Source organism: Mus caroli, unplaced genomic scaffold (genome assembly GCF_978045245.1).
Source record: "Mus caroli unplaced genomic scaffold, Mus_caroli_1 scaffold_5, whole genome shotgun sequence".
NCBI classification, from domain to species: Eukaryota; Metazoa; Chordata; class Mammalia; order Rodentia; family Muridae; genus Mus; species Mus caroli.
This window is the reverse complement of record NW_028227260.1, coordinates 134,708,026-134,726,865: the sequence shown is the minus strand read 5'-3', so window position 1 is coordinate 134,726,865 and position 18,840 is coordinate 134,708,026. Positions and strand designations below refer to the sequence as shown.

Genomic DNA, 18,840 nt, shown 5'->3' with positions numbered 1-18,840 from the left:
GCCAAGAGTAGTCTGCACAGTTGAGAGTGTGGACTACAGAAGCTAACAGCTTCTTGGACAGGCAGGAGCCACAGAGCTTCTGAGGAAGCCCCCTTTTCAGGTTCCAGACATCCGGGCACCTTCCCTGCACTAGGATAGGTGTCCATCCTGTCCGGGAGGGCTTTGAAGGAGCACCTGGGGGAGCCACCTTGGTTCCCAGATCTCTCTGAGACTAGTCTGTGCAGGTGAGAGTGTGTGCTACAGAAGCTAACAGCTTCTGTGACAGGCCGAAGCAACACAGCTTCTGGGACAGGTCCTGTTTTGGGTCTTCATCTTCGGCCAAGAGGGAGGTCCAAATGCCAGATATCTGTGCACCTTGCCTGTAAGAGGAGAGCTTGCCTGCAGAGAGTGCTCTGACCACTGAAACACAGAGGAGAAAGCTAGTTAATTGTGATAAAAAAATTGCATGGTACTGCAGCGACAGAAAGTAGACCAATGGAATAGAATTGAAGACCCAGAAACAAACCCACACACCTATGGTCACTTGATCTTTGACAAGGGAAAAAATTGTCCAGTGGAAAAAAGACAGCATTTTCAACAAATGGTGCTGGCACAACTGGCGGTTATCATGTAGAAGAATGTGATTTGATCCATTCCTATCTCCTAGTACTAAGGTCCAATCTAAGTGGATTAAGGAACTCCACATATAATCAGAGACACTGAAACTTATAAAGGAGAAAATAGGGAAAAGCTACGAAGATATGGGTACAGGGAAAAATTCCTGAATAGAACAGCAATGGCTTGTGCTGTAAGATTGAGAATCAACAAATGGGACCCCATAAAATTGCAAAGCTTCTGCAAGGCAAAAGACACGGTAAATAAGCAAAAAGGCCACCAACAAGTTGGTAAAGGATCTTTACATATCCTAAATCAGACAGGGGACTAATGTCCAATATGTATAAAGAACTCAGGAAGCTAGACTCCAGAAAATCAAATAACCCCAATTAAAATGGGGCTCAGAACTAAACAAAGAATTCTCACCTGAAGAATACCAAATGGCTGAGAAGCACCTGAAAAAATGTTCACCATCCTTAATCATCAGGGAAATGCAAATCAAAACAACCCTGAGATTCCACCTCACACCAGTCAGAATGGCTAATATCAAAAATTCAGGTGACAGCAGATGCTGGCAAGGATGTGGAGAAAGAGGAACATCCCTCCATTGTTGGTCGATTTGCAAGCTTGTACAAACACTCTTGAAATCAGGCTGGCAGTTCCTCAGAAAACTGAACATAGTACTACAGGAGGATCCCGCGATACCTCTCCTGGGCATATATCCAGAAGATGTCCCAAATGGTAAGAAGGACACATGCTCCACTATGTTCATTGCAGCATTATTTTTAATAGCCAGCGCTGGAAAGAACCCAGTTGCCCCTGAACAGAGTAATGGATACAGAAAATGTGGTACATTTACACAATGGAGTACAACTCAGCTATTAAAAAGAATGAATTAATGAAAATCCTAGGAAATGGATGGACCTGGAGGACATCATCCTGAGTGAGGTAACCCAATCACAAAAGAACTCACACAATATGTACTTACTGATAAGTGGATATTAGCCCAGAAACTAGAATACCCATTATATAAGATACAATTGGCTAAACGCATGAAACTCAAGAAGAACAAAGAACAAAGTGGAGACACTTTGTCCTTCTTAGAATTGGGAACAAAACACCCATGGAAGGAGTTACAGAAACAATGTTTGGAGCTGAGACAAAAGGATGGACCATCTAGAGACTGCCATATCCGGGAACCATCCCATAATCAGCTTCTAAATGCTGACACCATTGCATACTCTAGCAAGAGTTTTCTGAAAGGGCCCAGATATAGCTTTCCCTTGTGAGACTATGCAGGGGCCTAGCAAACACAGAAGTGGATGCTCACAGTCAGCTTTTGGATGGAACACAGGGCTCCCAATGGAGGAGCTAGAGAAAGTACCCAAGGAGCTAAAGGGGTCTGCAATCTTATAGGTGGAACAACAATATGAACTAACCAGTACCCCCCGGCCTGAGCTCATGTCTCTAACTGCATATGAGTCAGAAGATGGCCTAGTCGGCCATCAGTGGAAAGAGAGGCCCATTGGTTGTAGAGAGGCCCAAACTTTATATGCTTCAGTATAGGGGAACATCAGGGCCAAGAAGTGGGAGTGAGTGGGTGTGGAAGTGGGTGGGAGAGCATGTGGGGGACTCTTGAATATCATTAGAAATGTAAATGAAATACCCAATAAAAATATTAAAAAAATAAACACCCCTGGACAGTTTGGACTGACCCCCCTATGGATTACTCCATGGGGAATCCCCTCCACTGGTAAAAAGAGCCTCTGTACATAGTGGTGATTTGCTGTATCCCCAGGCTTTGTTCTCTAGGCTCAAGGCACTCAAGTGGGTGAGACAGCAAGCATGGAAATAGCTCCAAGAGGCCTACTCATGAGAAGGAGACCTACAAGCCCCACAACCCTTCCAAGTTAGAGATTCTGTCTATGTTAGATGTCTCTATGCAGAAAACCTTGAGACTCGGTGGAAAGGACCTTATCTTGTATTCTTGACCACCCTACTTTCTACCCTTATGGGCCTCCTTTTGATTTGGCTTCTGCTTTTTAATTATAGGTCCATGTGTGTTAGATAGGCTAGTCGCCTTTATTAGAGCAAGACTTAGTACTGTGCAGAATTTAGTTTTGAGACAACAGTACCTAGCCCTAAAGGAAGAATGTTGCTTCTATATTGACCATTCAGGGGCAATTAGAGAGAGTCAGTGGCCAAACTCAGAGAAAGGTTAGAAAAATGAAAAGGAGAGTGAGAAGCTAATGAAGGATGGTTTGAAGATTGGTTCACAAAATCCCATGGATGATGACTTTACTATCTACCCTCATGGGTCCCTTATTAGTTTTGCTTCTTTTATTTACTCTTAACAAGATAATGGCTTTCAACTGACAGCTGGTCAGTGCTGAACAGGATCTTATGCTGTGCCAACAATATAAAAAAATTAGAACAGGCTGATAAGGGCTGTACTGAATCAGAGGTTTAATTTTTCTAGTTCTATGACAAAAGTGCTCAGAGAGTCTCTGATATCCTCCTCCTCTGAGAGACCATCCCCAGTTTGGTGTCTCAGCCTCTCTCTAATCAAACAATGGTCCTGAATTTACTTACCAAGTTTCTCAAATCATATCTAAGTCCCTAGACATCCCTTGGCATTTTCATATTTCCTACTACCCTCAATCTTCAGGTAAGGTATAAAGAACTAACTGCTCTTTAAAAAATACACTTCTGTTAAGCTGTCACAAGAACTTCACCTTTAATGGGTAAAACTCCAACCACTGGCTCTTTTTAAGATATGAGCTCTCCACAAGTGACTTCTCCCCATCTTACCCTTTGAACTCATGTATGGACATCCTTTCCTAATTCCTGGTCTTTCACCTAAATGTTCTCCACTCCCAGACCATCTATTCACCCCATACTTTGCCATCTCTGCTCTCTCCTATGGAACTTTGCTGACCACCATCTACTGTGGCCATACACTGTCTCCTGTCCACTTCTTGTCAACACTGAAGACCAAGTCCTTCTATCCTCTACAGATCATTGGCATCACATCTCTCTCCAAAATGGCAGGGCCTTTTAAGGTAATCCTTGTTACCCCTACAGCTGCTAAACCCAAGGGACTCTCTCATTGGATCCATTTGTCTCACCTCAAACCTTTCATTCCTCCACTTAGAAATGAACCTTCTTCATATACATTCATCCTAACAGGACCATGCTCTATTAAATTCCAGAGGACATCGAGACCACTCATCATGCCCCCAGTCCCAGAAAATGAGACTCACCTCTGGCAGTCAAGCTTGACCTCACTGGATGAGACATGGGTTTCTTATCCTCCCCCTGATGTTCATTTCCATCCAGGGTAGCTGTGACATCTGGAGGGTCAAAGTCTAAGAAATCCCCACAGAAAACAAACATTGTTTCCAAATAGGGTCAGGAAACTGCTCCATAGCTGGATGCCAAGAAATGTTCCAAATTGCTATCATCCCTGTATCTGTTATCCCATCTAAATATTATGATCTGTATACTTGCTTTCTCTTTGACCAGACAAAGATTATTGTAGAACACTGCCAGATGAATACGGGGGCTGCCCATATTGTTCTTGACAGATACATATGTTAGGATCAGGAACCAATCATTTCTTCTATCAACACCACAAGACAATCTTTTTCTACATATAAGACTCATGGGATTCCAGGTGGGAGGTAGGAGGTGTTGGTAAGCTCTACAGTAAAAATCAACCCAGTTCCCTAGTAAGTACCATACATATCCAAAGAAAATATGTCTCAATTGCACAACCCCTAGGTATTGGAAAGTAGGGCAAAAGTTGTCATTTTGCCTTTTGCTTCAAACTTGACCTCAGCATACCAACACCTTAATGTCACCAGCCTCAACACTTTAAAGACTATTGGTTATGTGTACCCCCTGGAGTTAACTCACAATTGTCACTTACAGCATCTCTGATGATTCTTCGAAGTAAGTTTACCTCAGCCTTTGTCAGCTGCCTTGACTCCAATGTTGCTGTGACTCCATACCTTACCTCTATCACTCTCTTTGGCATGGCAAACTGTTTTAAGACCTCTGGGACATGTCCTGTAGGAACACTAAGTTCCTTAGACTTCAATAAAACCATATCCCTCAATATATCATCCCTGCCACAATGCCATGTAGTCATGAACATGTCAATTCTTTGTGGAACTCAGGCATATCATTGCCTACCCATCAGCTGGTCAGGACTTTGCACATTGGTACTCCTTTCCCCTGAACAGGGCGTAATCCAGGGAAAGGAGCCCCTGCCAATCCCAGTTGAATATATGACAGCTGGTCAACATAAGAGGGCAGGTCAAGTCGTTTCACTCTTGGTTACTCTGAGAAAAGCCATTAGGTGCTGGTACTGGAATTGCAGGGATAATGACTTCCATGACCCAATATAATACATTCACTTCCCAGTTAAAAAGCTATCCACAAAAAATGTCTGAAAATGTGCTTAGTATCCGGAAACAGATAGATTCTTTGGTAGTTCTGGTGCTCCAGAATCTATGGGAGGCTAGATATTCTGAAGCTAAAGAAGGTGGTCTTTGCCAGTTCTTCCACTGTAGCCTCCCCCAAGCTTGAGGCAGGCTGATTCAGACTTCTCTGCACTGAGAATGAGAACACCTGGGTGGAGCATTCTTACCTAGATGGCTCTATTCTGTCACCTGCCTGCTCTTCTCCAAGACACTGCTACCTGCTGAGAGGCCCTTGAGATATTCCAGAGACAGCAAACAATCTAGTAATTTACACCTACTTGCCAAACCAGTTCTGTCCAACAGATAGCCTACAGGCTTTAAACTGCATCAAGAATGGATTGGCAGGGGATGGTCCTCCCCTCCCCCCTTTATAAGCATAGACTCTTACTAAACTTTGGGCCTTGATTAGAAAATATGACTGGTTCTCCATTACTTCTCTCACTGTTCTCTCCCATACAGCTCCGGCCTCCCACTCAGGAAGCCAGTTAGTGTGGGAGCAGGTGGCTACACTCCAAGAAGAATCCTGTTTCTATGTCAACCAGTCCTGGATAGTGATAAATAAAATCCAGGAGCTACAGTATGACATCAAGAACTTCAGAGACCATGAGACCTCCAGTTCCAGGATTTTTGAAAATCCTATATGGAAGTGGATACTCCCTTTCATAACACCATTCCTAGTTATCTTCTTGGCATTATTATTTTCTCCCTGCCTCATTCATCTTGTTTCCACATTTCTTCAACAACAAATACAGAAAGTTTCTAGCCAAACTATTAATCAGTTCCTGTTAGAGGATTACCAGCCACTGCCCACAGAAGAGCTGCTGTCCACAGAGGAACCTAATGTGAATGTTTACCAAGAGAATCTAGATGGTGAAAGTCAGCTACACCCCAAAATGAGCAATGCTCATAGACAGCAGGAAGCAGCTTAAGAGGCATGATGCCCTCATTTCCCTTTTCATCATTGCCTTTCCCTTTTTCTTTCCTTTTCTTTATAATAACAAGAAGGGAGTTATTTTGGCATCAGGACCTCCCAAACCTATGACATCACATAGGTGACAGAGCAACAAACTGTTGCCAAGATGAAAGCTACCATGTTCCCAGAATACACTTGACTCACCTCCCACCTTTACCTGCATTAGATCACTTACCATATAAATAAGGGAAACACCCCTCCTCTCTTTCCTTTCCCCTCTTCTCTGCTACCACCTTGTCTTTCCCTCTCAATAAAACCTCTTCCAGACTGCCAGAGGTTCTGGCACATGACTTTAATCCCACCACTTGGGAGGTAGATGCAGGCAGATTTCTGAGTTCAAGCCAAGCCTGGTGTACAGATCCCTCTGGCACAGCCAAGTAGCCAAGTTCAACAGAGAGACCCTGTCTTGAAAAACAAAACAAAACAAAACAAAACAAAACAAAATAAAACAAAGAAATAAAAAACCCTCTTCCATGTGGAATTGTCTTGGCCTAGTTTGTTGTTGAAATGAGACCTGCTATTCAAACACATAAAGTGTAAGAGACAAATATAGTAATTCTAAACTCAATAATAAAAAAATGAGTCTGGAACAGAGATATCAAGTGATGAAAATACGTCTGTGAATAACTCAAAAAAATGTTCATTGTCCCTAGTTCATTGTCCCCAGTAATTAGGAAATTATATATCAAAACTGTTGTGGGAAATATTTTTTAAAAATAAACCTGTCAACTCTCCGTGGTGCTGGACCACACTTCTGTGCTCCTGCAGGCCTGCCAACTCTCTCGGGCTTGCCTCTGCAGCATCTGGCTCATGTGCCCCTTGAGCCACTAGTTCCCTCTCTGCTATAATCTCTCTAGTCACAATCTCACATTCCAGTAACTAAATGGCACCGCCAACCTCAAGATTGCATCTCACAACACCCAGTAGCCTTGTAGAATCACGACTCTTAAAGCTTAATTAACCAATCAGATTTATGTATCAATAATATCACAATTTATAAGGTACAATACAATAATTTCAGAGACAATTGATAATGATAAAACCTTTATCCCAATATTTCTAAACTTGTGAAATAATAGCCACTTGTGGCTAGTAAATGCCACGCAGGTACACATACAAAGCCATCTTGTTTCTCCTCCCTACCCTCTAGGACTCTCCTCCTCTCCATAACTCCTAGCTCTGACCCCTTTTCCCTGTCCAATAACAGACCTCCTCTGTACTAATATAGTTAGTTGGACAGGATAAAGATTCCATCTGTCTGAGTACTGTTAAAATGGCAAAGATAACCAAAACAACCAACAATGGAGGTCTGGAGTGGGGGATGTCGAGTAAAGGGAATCCCAACATCTTATTGGGATTTCAAACTGGTGGAGTCATTCTAGAAATCAGTCTGGAGCATTCTGAAAGCTGTAAATGTTAGCACCAGGACTCTCCAAGCTCCTGCCTAACTATGTGACCCTTGACCTACGTTGCCAGACAACAACCCTCAATCCCATAATCCACTTGGCTCAGTTCCCACCCTCACTAGTGTGTCATTTTCCATATGAATAAGGGGATCACCCCCTCCTCACTCTCTCTTCTCTTTCTTCTCTCCACCCTCTTTTTCTCTTTTCCCTCTTCTTTGACCTTCTAACCGATTTTTTTGCCCCACTATCCCTGCACAATAAATCTCTCCCACTTGGAACCACCTTGGCCTGGTCTGCTGTTTGGTTTATCCGCTCAAAATATATAAATTAATATTATCTGATGTTAATTAACTTATCAATTGGGCTGAGACTCAGATAAAGAGCCACCAGCCACCAGTGTCTGGTGTGCCTGATGGGGCACCTCAGTGGACGCAGCAGTGTGCACAGAGCCCAGCATCCATGGTAAGAATCCCACTGCCTTGCAGCCCTGCCCACTTTGCACAGTGGTCTGCACTTCCCTTTCCCTCCTTGCTCTAAGCCAGAACTCTTAGGGACACCACCTCCCGCTGTGTCTTTAAATCCCAGTCATAAGGGGAATTAACCTCCTTTCCCTGAGAAATGGCTTGGCCCTCACACAAAGACCAGCGGGAGAGGGGCACCGCTGCCTGCCATTTTCACCATGTGAACCTGTGGAAAGCCGCTCCCACATTCGCCATTACAAGATGGCACATGAGCTGGGTGTTTGAACAAGTAAAAAGGCTTACTGCACATGTCTCTGGATAGTCCCTGTCCACGAGGACATACATCCGTTAAGTACGTTATCTTGTCCGTTTGGAAATGGCCCTGTGAGGATGCGCCACGTCAGAGGCGGGACAAAAATTCTATATAAGGCACAGGGCTGGGTTCCTCAGAGTCTTCGCATCCGTGTGTAAGCTTATGCTCTCCCTCTCAAGATGCATTAAAGCTTGGCTGCAGAAGGATCCTACTTGTGTGCCGTGTCGTTCTTGCTGGTCAAGTCGGACGCGCGCAAGAAGTGGTGCCGAAAACCCGGGACTTCGAGACATCGTTCGCACCACCGGAGACCCCTCAGCGTTGAGGTGGATTCAGAACTGCAGTGGACTCCGCCCGGAGAGGTGTGTCGGATTTTTTTCTAATCTTGGTCTTCAACTGTCTCCACCTTGGGAGGGTTTGCCCGAGGCGGCAGTGTTAGTGATCGGAGTCTTCTTCCTTTTCTTCCTGGTGTTGTATTGTTGAGGGTTGCGGATAAGTCCTACGTATATAAGCGGCCCTGCGACCATTGACATTTCGGCCGTTGATCTCCTGTCAAATCTCCTGTCAAATCTCCTGTCAGATCTCCTGTCAGAAGGACGTAGATAAGCCGCGAGGAGGTAGAAATCTGCCGTGCTATGTAAGTCGGGTGTAGATAAACCGCAGGCACCATCTACAATGGGTTCGTCCCAATCTGTGGTTCAAGCCCTTGATAACCTTCTTAAACAAAGGGACATTAAGATTGCACCCCGCACACTTAAAAATTTTGTGAAGGAAGTTGACCGTGTGGCGCCATGGTACGCCTGCTCCGGATCACTTTCCCGCGCCTCGTGGAAAAAATTGGGAAAAGATCTAGATAGAAAACTGTTAGAGGACGATCTTCGCCCTGGGACCAAGGCCATTTGGAAGATGGTTAACAACTGTCTAGAGGATGAAACCTGCGGTCCAGTAAGACAGGAAGGCCAGCACACGTTAGAATCAGTCCAAGATAGCATGTCAGAAACCGAGCGGAGTGAGAGGTTGGGTGCTCGAGCACATACAAAAGGGATATCCAAGAAAAGAGAAAAGGGACCCCCCGGAAAAGGTAAAAAAGGGGGAGAGAAGCCTGATCAACCTATAAGGTTGGATCACCCTTCTAATAATGATAAGAAAAAAGGGGAGAGTATCTACCCAGTAAGGGAACTTCAAGAACTGAAAATTAGCTCAAGTTCGAGCGACGAACTTGACTCCTCTGAGGAAGAGGACTTAGAGGAAGCTGCAGCTAGATATGAAGAAGAGAGGTATCAACCCTGATGAAAGGATCCCAAGGTATAAAAATAAAAAACAGCCCCCACTCCAACAACGCATGCAGCTTACCCCTACTGCCCCACCCCCTTATGGGGCACGACCCGCATCTTCTTCACTTCTTTCTGAAAAAACCCGCCATAAAGTGACACAAGCCTTCCCCGTTTTCGATAATGGGGAAGGAGGTAGGGTTTATGCACCCATAGAATATAATCAAATTAAGGAACTTGCGGAGTCGGTAAGGAAATATGGGGTGACGGGGAGCTTTACATTGATGCAACTAGATAGATTGGCCATAAATCCGCTCACTCCTTCAGATTGGCAGATGATTACCAAAGCTGTTTTACCAACCATGGGACAGTATATGGAATGGAAAGCCCTATGGCATGAGGCAGCCCAAAATCTAGCTAGGTTTAATGCGGCAGCACTCACCCCAGAACAACGCGATTGGACCTTCGACCTGTTAACAGGGCAGGGCCTGTATGCGGCTGATCAAAACAACTATGCATGGGGAGCTTATGCGCAAGTTGCACATTCTGCTATTAGGGCATGGAAAGCTCTATCAAACAAGGGTGAGGCCAATCAACAATTATCAAAAATTATTCAGGGCCCCCAAGAGCCCTTCTCAAATTTTGTGGCAAGAATGACAGAAGCGGCTGAGAGAATTTTTGGGGACTCTGAGGCCGCAAAACCCTTAATAGAACAGTTAATTTTTGAATAAGCCACACAGGAGTGCCGAGCAGCTATCGCCCCTAGAAAGAGCAAAGGCTTACAGGATTGGCTTAGAGTTTGTCGTGAGTTGGGGGGACCCCTTACTAATGCAGGCCTGGCGGCTGCAATTCTTCAGTCGCAAAAGCAAGCAACAAGACAAAAGGGACATAAAACATGTTATAATTGTGGCAAGCCTGGCCATCTCAAAAGAGACTGCAGGGCCCCTCCTCGTGAGAGGAGGGTCCTTACCCTATACACCAAGTGCGGTAAGGGTTATCATAGGGCAGATCAATGTCGGTCTGTCAGAGATATCAATGGCAGGCTACTTGCACCACAGGAGGCTAATGATACTAAAGAGTTTCCTTGTGTAACAAAAAACGGGAAACCGGGCCCCCGGTCCCAGGGCCCCCAAAGATATGGGAACCGATTTGTCAGGACCCAGGAAGCAACCAGAGAGGAGGCCCAGGAAGACCCTCAAGGGTGGACCTGCGTGCCGCCACCGACTTCCTACTAATGCCCCAAATGAACATTCAACCAGTCCCGGTGGAGTCTGTATTATCTTTGCCCCCGGGGACCATGGGCCTTATTCTTGGTCGAGGTTCGCTCACCTTACAAGGCTTGGTGGTACACCCAGGAGTGGTGGATCGCCAACACTCTCCTGAGATTCAAGTCCTATGTTCCAGCCCTCGGGGAGTCTTCTCTATTAACAAAGGGGACAGGATTGCCCAGCTATTGCTCCTCCCTGATAACGCCAGAGAGGAGCCTGTGGGACAGGATGTGAAGAAAATGGGTTCCTCCGGAAGTGATTCGGCCTACTTAGTGGTATCGTTAAATAGCAGACCTAAGCTCCGCCTTAAGATAAATGGGAAAGAATTCGAGGGCATTCTAGATACCGGAGCAGACAAAAGTATAATTTCCACACATTGGTGGCCCAAAACTTGGCCCACCACAGAATCATCTCATTCGTTACAAGGTCTGGGATACCAATCCTGTCCCACTATAAGTTCTGTTGCTTTAACCTGGAGATCCCCCGAAGGTCAGCAGGGAAAATTTGTACCCTATGTGCTCCCACTCCCAGTTAACCTCTGGGGAAGGGATATCATGCAGCACATGAGTCTCGTCTTGTCTAATGAGACAGTTTCCTTAGAAGGCAACTATTCAGATAGAGCAAAGCATATCATGACCAAGATGGGTTATAGAGATGGGGAGGGACTGGGTGCACAAGGACAGGGACGAATAACGCCTATTGCACCAAAGGAAAATTATAGAAAACAGGGACTGGGTTTTTCCTAGGGGCCACTGAGATAGCACAACCTATACCATGGAAAACAGAGGACCCGGTGTGGGTTCCTCAGTGGCCTTTATCCTCTGAAAAATTAGAGGCAGTAACACAATTAATAAAAGAACAGTTAAATTTAGGACACATCGAGCCATCTGTCTCTCCTTGGAATACTCCCATATTTGTTATTAAAAAGAAATCTGGAAAATGGAGGTTGCTTCATGACTTAAGGGCCATTAATGCACAAATGAAGTTATTTGGCCCCGTGCAACGTGGTTTGCCGGTGTTATCTGCCCTGCCGCGAAAATGGAATTTAATTATTATAGATATTAAGGATTGCTTTTTTTTTATACCATTATGCTCTGAGGATAGGCCTCGTTTTGCCTTCACAGTTCCCTCATTCAATCATATGGAACCAGATAGAAGATATCAATGGAAAGTTTTGCCCCAGGGCATGTCCAATAGTCCCACCATGTGTCAGCTTTATGTACAAAGGGCTCTTAGCCCAATAAAGGAACAATTTCCTTCTTTAATTTTAATACATTATATGGATGATGTTCTTTTGTGTCACAAAGACCTGAGCCTATTAAGAAGGGCATACCCCTGTTTGTTGGACACTCTTCAACGGTGGGGTTTGCAAATAGCTGCAGAAAAGGTGCAGGTTTCTGATACAGGACAGTTTCTAGGGTCGATAATTACCCCAGACAGGATTGCACCCCAGAAAATAGAAATACGGAGGGACCATCTTCATACTTTAAATGATTTTCAAAAGTTGCTGGGAGATATTAATTGGCTTAGACCCTTTTTGAAAATCCCCTCGGCGGAGTTGAAACCTTTATTTGAAATATTGGAAGGGGATTCTCATATTTCCTCCCCTAGAGCCCTTACTCCAGCTGCTGACCAGGCGTTGCGAGCAGTTGAGGGGGCTTTGCAGGAGGCCCAATTGCATCGCATTAATGATACTCAACCTTTTGATTTGTGTGTTTTTAAGACAACCCAATTGCCGACTGCAGTTTTATGGCAGGGTGGACCTCTACTGTGGGTCCACCCAAATGCTTCCCCTGCTAAAATAATAGAATGGTATCCTAATGCAGTTGCACAGCTTGCCCTTAGGGGCCTGAAAGCAGCTATTACCCACTTTGGAAAAAACCCAGATACCCTAATAGTGCCTTACACCGCTGTACAAGTTCAAACTCTGGCAGCCACCTCCGATGACTGGGCAGTCTTGGTTACCTCCTTTGAAGGACAGATAGATAATCATTATCCCAAGCATCCCATCTTACAGTTTGCCCAGAATCAGCCTGTTGTGTTTCCACGTGTGACATCTAAATCCCCACTTGAAGATGGGGCCGTGGTATATACTGATGGGTCAAAAACCGGCATAGGTGCCTATGTCCACAATGGGGAGGTCACCTCTAAACAGTTTGGTGAGAATTCTCCTCAAGTAGTGGAGTGTCTTGTGGTCCTGGAGGTTTTAAAAACCTTTTCAGGAGCCCTTAATATTGTGTCTGACTCTCATTATGTGGTTAATGCTGTAAATCTTTTAGAAGTGGCTGGGGTGATTAGGTCATCTAGCAAGGTTGCCCATATTTTTCAGCAAATACAGCTAGTCCTATTAGCCAGAAAATTTCCAGTCTATATTACTCATGTCAGGGCCCACTCGGGCCTGCCTGGGCCCATGGCTCAGGGAAATGATATGGCAGACAAAGCTACAAAAATGGTGGCTGCAGCCTTATCGTCTCCAATAGAAACTGCCAGGAGGTTTCACAACAAATTTCATGTGACGGCTGAAACTCTGCGTCGTCGCTTCTCCTTGACAAGAAAGGAGGCCCGTGACATTGTCATTCAGTGTCAAAACTGTTGTGAGTTTCTGCCAGAACCCCACGTAGGAATTAACCCACGTGGCATTCGACCCCTACAGGTCTGGCAGATGGACGTTACCCATGTCCCCTCCTTTGGCAAACTTCAGTACCTCCACGTGTCCATTGACACGTGCTCGGGTATCATGTCTGCTTCTCCCCTAACTGGAGAAAAGGCCTCACATGTGATTCAACATTGCTTTGAGGCATGGAGTGCTTGGGGGAAACCCAAACTCCTCAAGACTGATAATGGTCCAGCTTATACATCTCAAAAATTCCAACAGTTCTGCCGTCAGATGGACGTGACCCACTTGACTGGACTTCCATACAACCCTCAAGGACAGGGTATTGTTGAGCGGGCGCACCGCACCCTCAAATCCTATCTAATAAAACAGAAAGGGGGAGTCGAGGAGGCTCTACCCCGAGTACCAAGAGTGTCTGTGTCTATGGCACTCTTTACACTCAATTTTTTAAATCTTGATGCTCATGGCCATACTGCGGCTGAACGTCATTGCTCAGAGCCAGATAGGCCCAAAGAAAGGGTTAAATGGAAAGATGTTTTGAATAACAAATGGAAGGGCCCGGATCCCATATTGATCAGATCCAGGGGAGCCGTATGTGTCTTTCCACAGGATGAAGCCAATCCTTTTTGGATCCCTGCCCGCCTTACGAGAACAATCCATCAGGCGGTAGAAGAACCCATTGCGACGGAGCTGGACATGGATGATCCTACTTCTGGAAATGATGACACTGGGAGGAACTCAAAGATCAGGGAGTAACCCACATCAGATCTATAATGTGACTTGGACTAGTTCTAATTTGTTAACAGGAGTTGTTGCTAATAAGACTGTTTTGCAGGGTGCCCTAAAAGAGGCTTTTCCAACCCTTTTTGTAGATTTGTGTGATCTGGTTGGTAATGAATGAGATCCCTCTGATCATGATCCATCTGGAGATTATGGATGCCAATATATTAATCAAAGAGAATTTACCAGAGAATTTGACATCTATGTTTGCCCTGGTCATAAGGTGTCACCTCATTGTGGGGGTCCGGCAGAGGGCTATAGTAAAGTATGGGGGTGTGAGACCACGGGGCATGCCTATTGGAATCCCTCATCTACATGGGATTTCATTACTGTTAAGAGAGGAAATACACCTGGCTATACTTATGGGGGGAGAGGAAAATGGAAATGCACGAAGGATGGAAGGAGCATTGATTGTGGCCCCTGCTATGATTCTTTAAAAACTAGCCATATCGGAGCCACCCCTGGGGGCCGATGTAATCCATTGGTGATTACCTTTACTGAGGCAGGAAAGAAAGCTAACTGGGATGGCCCAAAAAGTTGGGGTCTGAGATTGTACCGTACCGGTCATGATCCGGTCGCCATTTTTTCTATAAGTAGAAGTTATACAAATATATCTTCTCATTCCCAGTCCTCTGGCTATCTTGTCCCGCCAGAAGGGACTTATTGGGCCTGTAGTGCTGGCCTTACCCCCTGCGTTTCCCTTGCTACCTTAAATTTTACCAGTATTCTTTGTGTTATGGTAACCCTATGGCCTAGGATTATTTATCATCCCATAAGTCATGTTGTGGAAGCCTATGAGAATGCTGGCCCCCGACGTCTTAAGAGAGATCCCGCTTCTATTACCTTAGCGGTGTTATTGGGAGGCCTGGCCACAGGCAGCATCACTGCTGGTATAGGCACAGGGGCGGTAGCGCTTAATAATATTCATCAGCTCAAAATTTTGCAACAAGCTATGCATGAGGATATAAAGGAAATTGAAAAATCAATTACTAATTTAGAGACGAGTTTATCCTCTTTGGAAGTGTGCCACCCTAAAAGAAGAATGCTGTTTCTGGGTTGATAAGACCGGATTAGTGCGATACAGCATGGCAAAATTGAGAACTCGCCTTGCACAGAGACAAAAAATCTTTGATGCCGATAAAGGATGGTTTGAGGGCTGGTTCAGTCAGTCCCCCTGGATGACAACTTTGATTTCCACACTCGTGGGATCAGTTGTGATGCTTCTTTTGATACTTATGATAGGATCTTGCCTATTTAAAAAGGTGGTGTCTCTCCTGCGGGAACGTGTACAAGTGCTTGAGATAATGGCTATGTATGAACGCCTTTAAATGATGCTGTTTTATTTGTTGCTAAAATAGGATTGCTGCCTATGAGAGAGAGGATATTAAGAATAACCAGCATTGATTGCGAAATTGCTTGAGGCTGCAGAAACCTGGAATTACCTCAGAATGAAGACCGGAAAAATGAAGAGAGGGATTGTGGGAGGCAGGGTGGATTGAATAGGATTGTCCCGGTGGTTGAGCGTGGCCAATACTCACAGGGCATTCAAAATTTCAAGATTTGTCAGGAAAGAAAGAAAGATACTATTACCATATCTTATGAGGCTTGGATGGGGACCTTCTAGAGAAGTGTGGAGCCGAACTTGGACCCAGTATGTATAGTAAAAGGTCGCTGGCCACTCAGCTCTTGCACCCCACGAGGCTAGTCTCATTGCACGGGACAGAGTGAGTGCGCTTCAGCAGCCCAAGGAGAGTTGCGAGGCTAAGCACTGCAGTGGAAGGGGCAAAGCGGCTGTTAAAACCTCTTCCAGGAGGGCTTGTCATCTATACGAAGGTTATATGTCCAAGTTTCCTTCTCCCAGGAAAAACGACATAGGGTCAGGCCAGGGTTCCTCTGGGCGAAGAGTCTAAGAGGAGGACCCTGTGTAAGACCTATCTTGCACACTGGGAATTTGACCTCCACCCTCACTCTCGATCGCTTGGGTGGCCTTAAAATTAAAACAAAAGGAGGAGATGTGGAAAGCTGCTCCCACATTCGCCATTACAAGATGGCACATGAGCTGGGTGTTTGAACAAGTAAAAAGGCTTACTGCACATGTCTCTGGATAGTCCCTGTCCACGAGGACATACATCCGTTAAGTACGTTATCTTGTCCGTTTGGAAATGGCCCTGTGAGGATGCGCCACGTCAGAGGCGGGACAAAAATTCTATATAAGGCACAGGGCTGGGTTCCTCAGAGTCTTCGCATCCGTGTGTAAGCTTATGCTCTCCCTCTCAAGATGCATTAAAGCTTGGCTGCAGAAGGATCCTACTTGTGTGCCGTGTCGTTCTTGCTGGTCGAGTCGGACGCGCGCAAGAAGAACCACCGCTTCCACAGAACCCACAAAATTTAAACAAAGTGAACTGTGCCACTTCCACATGCCTTATAGGCTAGGCTTCCATGCTCCCATTTTACTGGTTCGCTAAAAATTCCCACGCAGACACCAGCATACCATCAGAAGGGCTCATCAGTGGGGAAGGGCCTCCAGTTCCTGGAACAGAGCCTGGCCAGTTCTGCCTGAGAACTAAGGGGCTAGCATTCCACCTGACATGGAAGGAGAGACATTGCCCAAAACTCTTGTTCTCCCAAAAGTTGCTCTCTCTCCTCAGAGCCCTAGAGGCTGGCTGAAATCCCTTGCCAGGGTGGAGCACTTCCACAGTTAGTCCAGGACTTACTGGGTAGCCACTAGAGGTCCTCATGATGACTTGTGCATTCTAGCCTGGCTGATTTCCCTTTTGGTTTCTGAGCTGTTCTCAGGACGCTGGTATGAACACCAGGAGCCTCCAGAATATGGGAAACAACGTGTCTTCAAATGTATCCCCAGATACACCACTGGGATGTCTCCTAGAAAATCTTAAGTCTTTGAAGCTGAAAACTCCTTTTAAGGCATCAAAATTAAAACGGTCTTAATACATACTGCCAGCAAACCAGTAAATGGGAAGAGGTTATCTATGTAAAATCTTTCATTCATCTTCGTTACAATCCCGCTGTTTTCTTCTTGCTCTCCAACTCAACTTCTGTTACCATAAATCCTGCACAGTTCCCACTAAATGATACTACAATACTGGACCCAACATATGAAGCACCTCCTTTTTGCAGTAGGCCTGCTTCTGTGAGATTTATATCCCAAACTGCTGCCTCGGATTTCCCCCTCTGAGACTCCCCAGGGCCTGCCACCCCAGCTCTCCTCCTTCTACACCAACTGCAGATCCCTCCAAATGTTCTACCTTAGCACCTAATTTCACACCAGCTATCACTCGCTCTAAGGCCAAGACCAAACCCCATGCTCTCCACCCCTAGAGGAATATGACCTTCCCTTAAGGGAGGTTGCAGGGGTAGATACAACCTCCAGATGGTAAGAGTACACATTCCCTTATCACTGAGCAAACTTTCTTGGATAGAGAAGAGATTGGGCTCCTATACTTCTAATTCTTCTGCTTTTATCAAAGAATTTTTGTATATCACTCAGTCGTACAGTTTGACTTTTCATGGTATACACATAATACTTACTAACAATTTGCTTCTCACGGAAAGTGGGCATGTTTGGAAACTAGCAAGAGCACATGTAGATGAGATTCATCAAAATATAGAACATATCCAATCAGAGCAGAAAGAGTACCTGGCCCAGATCATCAATGGAATTATAATTCCACAGGTGGTATTCTAGCCAAGGATAAGTTTGTTACATGTCTTTTGGAAGGTCTGGGAAAATCAGGTTTATTATTTTTTTATTATTAGGTATTTATTTAATTTATATTTCCAATGCTATCACAAAACTCACCCACACCCACCCACTCCCCCATCCACCCACTCCCACTTCTTGGCCCTGGCGTTCCCCTGTACTGAGGCATATAAAGTTTGCACAATCAATGGGCCTCTCTTTCCATTGATGGCCGACTAGGCCACCTTCTGATGCATATGCAGCTAGAGACATGAGCTCTGGGGGGGCGGGGGTACTGGTTAGTTCATAATGTTGTTCCACCTATAGGTTTGTAGATCACCCCAAGCTCCTTGGGAACATTCTCTAGGTCCTCTATTTGGGGCCCTGTGATCCATCCAATTGCTGACTGTGAGCATCCACTTATGTGTTTGCTAGGCCCCTGCACAGTCTCACAAGAGACAGCTATAGCAGGGTCCTTTCAGCGAAATCTTGCTAGTGTATGCAATGGTGTCAGCGTTTGGAAGCTGATTATGGGATGGATCCCTGGATATGGCAGTCACGAGATGGTCCATCCTTTTGTCTCAGCTCCAAACTTTGTATCTGTAACTCCTTCCATGGGTGTTTTTGTTCCCAATTCTAAGAAGGGACCACACTTTTGAGTTAATTCTACTTGAGTTTCATGTGTTTTGCAAATTGTATCTTATATCTCGCTATACTAAGTTTCTGGTTAATATCCACTTATCAGTGAGTACATATCATGTGAGTTCTTTTGTGACTGAGTTACTTCACTCAGGATGATGCCCTCCAGGTCCATCCATTTGCCTAGGAATTTCATAAATTCATTGTTTTTAATAGCTGAGTTGTACTCCATTGTATAAATGTACCACTTCTAAGAAGGGGCACAGTGTCCACACTTTGGTCTTCAGTCTTCCTGAGTTTCATGCGTTTAGCAAACTGTATATTCTATGATGGGTAT

At 45.1% G+C, this 18,840-nt stretch overlaps 1 pseudogene; it reads left to right on the top strand.

Annotated features, from left to right (window-relative positions):
* Positions 1 to 9,551: 9,551 nt before the first annotated feature.
* Positions 9,552 to 10,737, top strand: LOC147004826 (igE-binding protein pseudogene; annotated as a pseudogene).
* Positions 10,738 to 18,840: the final 8,103 nt, after the last annotated feature.